Consider the following 9,725-nt stretch of genomic DNA (forward strand, 5'->3'; position numbering starts at 1 on the left):
GTGATGTAATAATGAACTGGTCACAGTCAGTATCAGAATGGGTGATGTAATAATGAACTGGTCACAGTCAGTATCAGAATGGGTGATGTAATAATGAACTGGTCACAGTCAGTATCAGAATGGGTGATGTAATAATGAACTGGTCACAGTCAGTATCAGAATGGGTGATGTAATAATGAACTGGTCACAGTCAGTATCAGAATGGGTGATGTAATAATGAACTGGTCACAGTCAGTATCAGAATGGGTGATGTAATAATGAACTGGTCACAGTCAGTATCAGAATGGGTGATGTAATAATAAACTGGTCACGGTCAGTATCAGAATGGGTGATGTAATAATGAACTGGTCACAGTCAGTATCAGAATGGGTGATGTAATAATGAACTGGTCACAGTCAGTATCAGAATGGGTGATGTAATAATGAACTGGTCACAGTCAGTATCAGAATGGGTGATGTAATAATGAACTGGTCACAGTCAGTATCAGAATGGGTGATGTAATAATGAACTGGTCACAGTCAGTATCAGAATGGGTGATGTAATAATGAACTGGTCACAGTCAGTATCAGAATGGGTGATGTAATAATAAACTGGTCAGTCAGTATCAGAATGGGTGATGTAATAATAAACTGGTCAGTATCAGAATGGGTGATGTAATAATGAAACTGGTCACAATAATAAACTGTCAGTATCAGAATGGGTGATGTAATAATAAACTGGTCAGTATCAGAATGGGTGATGTAATAATAAACTGGTCAGTATCAGAATGGGTGATGTAATAATAAACTGGTCAGTATCAGAATGGGTGATGTAATAATAAACTGGTCAGTATCAGAATGGGTGATGTAATAATGAACTGGTCACGGTCAGTATCAGAATGGGTGATGTAATAATAAACTGGTCAGTATCAGAATGGGTGATGTAATAATAAACTGGTCAGTATCAGAATGGGTGATGTAATAATGAACTGGTCACAGTCAGTATCAGAATGGGTGATGTAATAATGAACTGGTCACAGTCAGTATCAGAATGGGTGATGTAATAATAAACTGGTCAGTATCAGAATGGGTGATGTAATAATAAACTGGTCACAGTCAGTATCAGAATGGGTGATGTAATAATGAACTGGTCACGGTCAGTATCAGAATGGGTGATGTAATAATAAACTGGTCTCTTCACACACCCATACATACCCCACAAGACATGCCACCAGGGGTCTCTTCACACACCCATACATACCCCACAAGACATGCCACCAGGGGTCTCTTCAGACACCCATACATACCCCACAAGACATGCCACCAGGGGTCTCTTCAGACACCCATACATACCCCACAAGACATGCCACCAGGGGTCTCTTCACACACCCATACATACCCCACAAGACATGCCACCAGGGGTCTCTTCACACACCCATACATACCCCACAAGACATGCCACCAGGGGTCTCTTCACACACCCATACATACCCCACAAGACATGCCACCAGGGGCCTCTTCCCAAGTCCAAAACGGGAATGGTGAGGGGACACACACACAGACATCTTTTTTTGTTGTATTGTATTGTCATGTTTTTTTTGTGGACCCCATGAAGAGTAGCTGATGCTTCTGCAGAAGCTAATGGGGGTCCAAATGAACAAATGGAGACACCCTTTGTCTGTGTGTCCTAGATGAGGGTCTAGTCAAGAGTATTGAGATACACCCTTTGTCTGTGTGTCCTAGACGAGGGTCTAGTCAAGAGTATTGAGATACACCCTTTGTCTGTGTGTCCTAGACGAGGGTCTAGTCAAGAGTATTGAGATACACCCTTTGTCTGTGTGTCCTAGACGAGGGTCTAGTCAAGAGTATTGAGATACACCCTTTGTCTGTGTGTCCTAGACGAGGGTCTAGTCAAGAGTATTGAGATACACCCTTTGTCTGTGTGTCCTAGACGAGGGTCTAGTCAAGAGTATTGAGATACACCCTTTGTCTGTGTGTCCTAGACGAGGGTCTAGTCAAGAGTATTGAGATACACCCTTTGTCTGTGTGTCCTAGACGAGGGTCTGGTCAAGAGTATTGAGATACACCCTTTGTCTGTGTGTCCTGGTCTCGGGGTCCTTTGTTGCAGCTGCCATGGCGGATTGAAGCGTCCGTACGGGCCTGACTGAAACAGGCTTACCTCCTCTCACACAAAGAGCCATTTAAACGCTGAAAGGACGAGTGCAGTCTTCATTATATATACCTCCCGGAGAAAGAGAGAGAACCTCCGGGGGCGAGGAGGAGAACACATTGGCCAAATAATTAGGAACGCGTCCCAGATGACACCCTATTCCCTCTTTCCATGACATACATCCCAATACACCGAGTCGACAAATAATTAGGAACGCCGGCTCTTTCCATGACATACGTCCCAATACACCGAGTCGACAAATAATTAGGAACACGGGCTCTTTCCATGACATACATCCCAATACACCGAGTCGACAAATAATTAGGAACACGGGCTCTTTCCATGACATAACGACTGACCAGGTGAAAGCTATGATTTCTTATTGATGTCGCCTGTTAAATCCACTTCAGTCAGTGCAGATGAAGGGGGAGGAGACGGGTTAAAGAAGTTGTTTTTTTTAAAGACGAAACATGGATTGTGCGTGTGTGCCATTGAACGGGAAGGACAAAAGATTTAAGTGCCTTTGAACGGGGTACCGGTTTGAGTGTGTCAAGAATGTAAGAACTGCCACGCTGCTGGGTTATTCACGCTCAAGAATGTATCAAGAACGGTCCACCACCCGAAGGACATACAGCCAACTTGACGCAACTGTAGGAAGCATTGGAGTCAACATGGGCCAGCATCCCTGCGGAAACGCTTTCGACACCTTGTCGAGTCCATGCTCCGACGACTTGAGGCTGTTCTGAAGACAAAGGGGGTTGTGCAACCCAATATTAGGAAGTTGTTCCTAATGTTTTGCACACTCAGTGTGTAGCGCACAATTTTTTTCCAGATCCAATAGGGTAGTAGTGCACTACGTAGGGAATAAGGCACCATTTAGGAAGCAGCCTGTTTGGAGAGGGTTGGTTCGTAGCTAAACAGCCATGGGGGACGGCTGTTTGGAGAGGGTTGGTTCGTAGCTAAACAGCCATGGGGGACGGCGTTTTGGAGAGGGTTGGGTCGTAGCTAAACAGCCATGGGGGACGGCTGTTTGGAGAGGGTTGGGTCGTAGCTGAACAGCCATGGGGACGGCTGTTTGGAGAGGGTTGGTCGTAGTTAAACAGCCATGGGGGACGGCTGTTTGGAGAGGGTTGGTTCGTAGCTAAACAGCCATGGGGGACGGCTGTTTGGAGAGGGTTGGGTCGTAGCTAAACAGCCATGGGGGACGGCTGTTTGGAGAGGGTTGGTTCGTAGCTAAACAGCCATGGGGGACGGCTGTTTGGAGAGGGTTGGTTCGTAGCTAAACAGCCATGGGGGACGGCTGTTTGGAGAGGGTTGGGTCGTAGCTAAACATTCATGGGGGACAGCTGTTTGGAGAGGGTTGGGTTGTGGCTAAACAGCCATGGAGGATGGCTGTTTGGAGAGGGTTGGTTCGTAGCTCAACAGCCATGGGGGACAGCTGTTTGGAGAGGGTTGGGTTGTGGCTAAACAGCCATTGGAGAGGATTGGTTCGTAGCTAAACAGCCATGGGGGATGGCTGTTTGGAGAGGGTTGGTTCGTAGCTCAACAGCCATGGGGGACAGCTGTTTGGAGAGGGTTGGGTCGTAGCTGAACAGCCATGGGGGATGGCTGTTTGGAGAGGGTTGGTTCGTAGCTAAACAGCCATGGGGGACGGCTGTTTGGAGAGGGTTGGGTCGTAGCTAAACAGCCATGGGGGACGGCTGTTTGGAGAGGGTTGGTTCGTAGCTAAACAGCCATGGGGGACGGCTGTTTGGAGAGGGTTGGGTCGTAGCTAAACTTCCATGGGGGACAGCTGTTTGGAGAGGGTTGGGTTGTGGCTAAACAGCCATGGAGGATGGCTGTTTGGAGAGGGTTGGTTCGTAGCTCAACAGCCATGGGGGACAGCTGTTTGGAGAGGGTTGGGTTGTGGCTAAACAGCCATGGAGGATGGCTGTTTGGAGAGGGTTGGTTCGTAGCTAAACAGCCATGGGGGATGGCTGTTTGGAGAGGGTTGGTTCGTAGCTCACCAGCCATGGGGGACAGCTGTTTGGAGAGGGTTGGGTTGTGGCTAAACAGCCATGGAGGATGGCTGTTTGGAGAGGGTTGGGTCGTAGCTAAACAGCCATGGGGGACGGCTGTTTGGAGAGGGTTGGGTCGTAGCTAAACAGCCATGGGGGACGGCTGTTTGGAGAGGGTTGGTTCGTAGCTAAACAGCCATGGGGGAGGGCTGTTTGGAGAGGGTTGGGTCATAGCTAAACAGCCATGGGGGAGGGCTGTTTGGAGAGGGTTGGGTCATAGCTAAACAGCCATGGGGGACGGCTGTTTGGAGAGAGTTGGGTCGTAGCTAAACAGCCACGGGGACGGCTGTTTGGAGAGGGTTGGGTAGTAGCTAAACAGCCATGGGGGACGGCTGTTTGGAGAGGGTTGGGTAGTAGCTAAACAGCCATGGGGGACGGCTGTTTGGAGAGGGTTGGTAGTAGCTAAACAGCCATGGGGGACGGCTGTTTGGAGAGGGTTGGGTAGTAGCTAAACAGCCATGGGGGACGGCTGTTTGGAGAGGGTTGGGTAGTAGCTAAACAGCCATGGGGGACGGCTGTTTGGAGAGGGTTGGTTCGTAGCTAAACAGCCATGGGGGACGGCTGTTTGGAGAGGGTTGGGTCGTAGCTAAACAGCCATGGGGGACGGCTGTTTGGAGAGGGTTGGTTCGTAGCTAAACAGCCATGGGGGACGGCTGTTTGGAGAGGGTTGGTTCGTAGCTAAACAGCCATGGGGGACGGCTGTTTGGAGAGGGTTGGGTCGTAGCTAAACATTCATGGGGGACAGCTGTTTGGAGAGGGTTGGGTTGTGGCTAAACAGCCATGGAGGATGGCTGTTTGGAGAGGGTTGGTTCGTAGCTCAACAGCCATGGGGGACAGCTGTTTGGAGAGGGTTGGGTTGTGGCTAAACAGCCATTGGAGAGGATTGGTTCGTAGCTAAACAGCCATGGGGGATGGCTGTTTGGAGAGGGTTGGTTCGTAGCTCAACAGCCATGGGGGACAGCTGTTTGGAGAGGGTTGGGTCGTAGCTGAACAGCCATGGGGGATGGCTGTTTGGAGAGGGTTGGTTCGTAGCTAAACAGCCATGGGGGACGGCTGTTTGGAGAGGGTTGTCGTAGCTAAACAGCCATGGGGGACGGCTGTTTGGAGAGGGTTGGATCGTAGCTAAACAGCCATGGGGGACGGCTGTTTGGAGAGGGTTGGGTCGTAGCTAAACTTCCATGGGGGACAGCTGTTTGGAGAGGGTTGGGTTGTGGCTAAACAGCCATGGAGGATGGCTGTTTGGAGAGGGTTGGTTCGTAGCTCAACAGCCATGGGGGACAGCTGTTTGGAGAGGGTTGGGTTGGGCTAAACAGCCATGGAGGATGGCTGTTTGGAGAGGGTTGGTTTAGCTAAACAGCCATGGGGGATGGCTGTTTGGAGAGGGTTTTCGTAGCTCACCAGCCATGGGGGACAGCTGTTTGGAGAGGGTTGGGTTGTGGCTAAACAGCCATGGAGGATGGCTGTTTGGAGAGGGTTGGAGATCGTAGCTAAACAGCCATGGGGACGGCTGTTTGGAGAGGGTTGGGTCAGCTAAAACAGCCATGGGGGACGGCTGTTTGGAGAGGGTTGGTTCCTGTAGCTAAACAGCCATGGGGGAGGGCTGTTTGGAGAGGGTTGTCATAGCTAAACAGCCATGGGGGAGGGCTGTTTGGAGAGGGTTGGGTCATAGCTAAACAGCCATGGGGGACGGCTGTTTGGAGAGAGTTGGGTTTCGTAGCTAAACAGCCACGGGGACGGCTGTTTGGAGAGGGTTGGAGTAGCTAAACAGCCATGGGGAACGGCTGTTTGGAGAGGGTTGGGTAGTAGCTAAACAGCCATGGGGGACGGCTGTTTGGAGAGGGTTGGGTAGTAGCTAAACAGCCATGGGGACGGGGTTTGGAGAGGGATGGAGGGCTAAACAGCCATGGGGGAGGCTGTTTGGAGAGGGTTGGGTAGTAGCTAAACAGCCATGGGGGACGGCTGTTTGGAGAGGGTTGGAGGGCTAAACAGCCATGGGGGACGGCTGTTTGAAGAGGGTTGGGTAGTAGCTAAACAGCCATGGGGGACGGCTGTTTGGAGAGGGTTGGGTAGTAGCTAAACAGCCATGGGGGACGGCTGTTTGGAGAGGGTTGGTTCGTAGCTAAACAGCCCACAATATGTGTTAAGAGTCATGGAGCATCAAACTAAGGAGACGAGCACGACTTGTTGGTTTATTGTGTGTTGAGATAGTAGAATAGTAGCTATCATCCGTATTCTGTGGGTTCTACAGCACACAGACAATCCTACCAGCTAACGACAGAAAGGCTGAGATCTGTCTCTCTCTTCTCAGAGCTCCACACAGGCTCATTACAGAGTAATAACCAGAAAAAGAAGGGAAAAAAAACTGGAAAGAAAAAAAAGCATAGAAACCTTTAACGTCTGAGAGGTGTTTAAACCCATTCATTCATCCCCTGTTCTTTTTCAGCCCGGCTTGGGCCCATAAAGAGGACTGTCAGCGTGTCTGCCATGGCTTCCTACTGATGTGTATTGAGACAGTGTGATTACAGAGAGACCAAAATGGCCTCCTCCTCCTCCTCCTGCAAGGCTGGATTAGCTACACTGGATTAAAAGATTTACCTCCTGCTGCTTATTCAAATATTGTTTCACATATTGTCATCAACAGTCTTGGAGACTCTACCTACTGCCCAGTCGAGAGAGAGAGAGAGAAAAAGAACCCTACATTAAACCTAGTTTAGAAATCGGAAATGTTTCCTCTCTATAACAGTCTAACAAAGGAGTTCTATTTGATTGGAGAATGAGAATGTGGAATCGGAACGTTGTGGGTTGGTAAAACAATGGAGGAGAGTTCTGAGGCATTCCGCAGCCAAGGAAGAGAGGATGGGGTGGAAGGAGATGGAGGGTAGAGATGGAGCAGGCTGGAGCAGGATAGAGCAGGATGGGGTGGAAGGAGATGGAGGGTAGAGATGGAGCAGGCTGGAGCAGGCTGGAGCAGGATAGAGCAGGATGGGGTGGAAGGAGATGGAGGGTAGAGATGGAGCAGGATAGAGCAGGATGGAGCAGGATGGGGTGGAAGGAGATGGAGGGTAGAGATGGAGCAGGATGGAGCAGGATGGGGTGGAAGGAGATGGAGGGTAGAGATGGAGCAGGCTGGAGCAGGATGGAGCAGGATGGAGCAGGATGGAGCAGGATGGGGTGGAAGGAGATGCAGGGTAGAGATGGAGCAGGATGGAGCAGGATGGAGCAGGATGGAGCAGGATAGATCAGGATGGAGCAGGCTGGAGCAGGATGGAGCAGGATGGAGAGAAGAACCCCAGCAAGGCGAAGTTGTAACTGAATGCGTCTGGAAAGCGTGTGGTGATCTTCACTACGAGGGTCTTTTTCCTGGAGACTCTCCTGGCAGTCAAACCAATTGATGTGGTTCCTTTGATGTGGATAAAGGGCCTCTGGAGACAGAAGGACCAGGATGAAAGGAACGCAAGGAACAGAAGAAAAAAAAACTAACTGTTGTTAGATTAGAAGACCTCTCACGACAACAAAACGCCTCTCGGACGACCCCCTCTCCTGTTACGGCACAACGGGCTTCTTGTTTTGGAGGTTCCGTTGGCGTACGGACGGAGGGAGGGCGGTTTCAGCGACACAGTAAACTTCTTACCGTGGCGATGACGGTGGTGGTTCACCCCCTGTCGCGGTGTCAGGCCGATCGTCGTCCCGTTGTAACGGACAACGGTTCTGGTACTCCGCAGGACGATCTGTTAATCTGGACTCCCGTTGGCGTCCCGCAGTGGAATCTGTCGCCATCTTTGTGTCGTTGTCTTGGTTATCAGCCCTTCTCTCTCTCTCTCTCTCTCCCCTCCTCTCTTTTCATCCCCTCCCTCCCTCCCACCCCTCCCCTCTCTTGTTTCCGTGTTGTGATGTCATCACGCTGCAGCGATATGGAGGAGCAACGAAGGCCTTCTCCGTTCTGCAGGGGGCCCCGCCACCAACACACACACCAGACAGACCCTCAGTAGAAAGGACGTCAGACAGACACGAAGACCCCCTGCTGGGCCCTGTGTTTAACCCCCTCGCTCCTCTTTCACCCCCTCTCTCCTCTCTCTCTCTCGCCCCCCCCCCTCTCCTCTTTCACCCCCTCTCTCCTCTTTCACCCCCTCTCTCCTTTTTCACCCCCTCTCTCCTCTCTCTCTCTCTCCCCCCCTCTCTCTCTCTCCTCTTTTCACCCCCTCTCTCCTCTTTCACCCCCTCTCTCCTCTTTCACCCCCTCTCTCCTCTTTCACCCCCTCTCTCCTCTCTCTCTCTCGCCCCCTCTCTCCTCTTTCACCCCCTCTCTCCTCTTTCACCCCCTCTCTCTCTCTCTCTCTCTCTCTCTCTCTCTCTCTCTCTCTCTCTCTCTCTCTCTCTCTCTCTCTCTCTCTCTCTTTCACCCCCTCTCTCCTCTCTCTCTCTCACCCCCTCTCTCTCTCTCTCTTTCCCCCTCTCTCTCTCTCTCTCTCTCTCTCTCTCTCTCTCTCTCTCTCTCTCTCTCTCTCTCTCCTCCTTTCTCGCCCCCTCTCTCCTCCCTCTGCCCCCCTCTCTCTCTCTATGTTCAATACCTTCTCAAATCCTGTTAATGCTGCTAGGGGCAGTGTGTGTGTGTGTGTGTGTGTGTGTGTGTGTGTGTGTGTGTGTGTGTGTGTGTGTGTGTGTGTGTGTGTGTGTGTGTGTGTGTGTGTGTGTGTGTGTGTGTGTGTGTGTGTGTGTGTGTGTGTGTGTGTGTGTGTGTGTGTGTGTGTGTGTGTGAGAGCCCTTCTGTCTAGATCATCAACCGTGGCAGCTGCTTCTCTTTGAAGTCTTCATATATATTCACTATTCATGTTCCTCCTTTCAACATTTTGTTTATCCCTTTTGAGTTGTGTTGACATGCTATCTGTGTGTGTGTGTGTGTGTGTGTGTGTGTGTGTGTGTGTGTGTGTGTGTGTGTGTGTGTGTGTGTGTGTGTGTGTGTGTGTGTGTGTGTGTGTGTGTGTGTGTGTGTGTGTGTGTGTGTGTGTGTGTGTGTGTGTGTGCGTGTGTGCATGTGTGTGTGTGCGTACGTGCATGTGTGCCGCAGAAAGCAGCCATATTGGAAACGTGAATCTGGTCCATTCACAGGAAGCAGACATGATGGGTCATATCTCAATACTCTGACTTAGACATGATGGGTCATATCTCAATACTCTGACTCAGACATGATGGGTCATATCTCAATACTCTGACTCAGACATGATGGGTCATATCTCAATACTCTGACTCAGACATGATGGGTCATATCTCAATACTCTGACTCAGACATGATGGGTCATATCTCAATACTCTGACTCAGACATGATGGGTCATATCTCAATACTCTGAGGCAGACATGATGGGTCATATCTCAATACTCTGAATCAGACATGATGGGTCATATCTCAATACTCTGACTCAGACATGATGGGTCATATCTCAATACTCTGAGGCAGACATGACGGGTCATATCTCAATACTCTGAATCAGCTTCCTCCCCTCTTCTACTTCTTCCCGTCTCTT

Source organism: Oncorhynchus gorbuscha, unplaced genomic scaffold (assembly GCF_021184085.1).
Source record: "Oncorhynchus gorbuscha isolate QuinsamMale2020 ecotype Even-year unplaced genomic scaffold, OgorEven_v1.0 Un_scaffold_2141, whole genome shotgun sequence".
Classification (NCBI taxonomy): domain Eukaryota; kingdom Metazoa; phylum Chordata; class Actinopteri; order Salmoniformes; family Salmonidae; genus Oncorhynchus; species Oncorhynchus gorbuscha.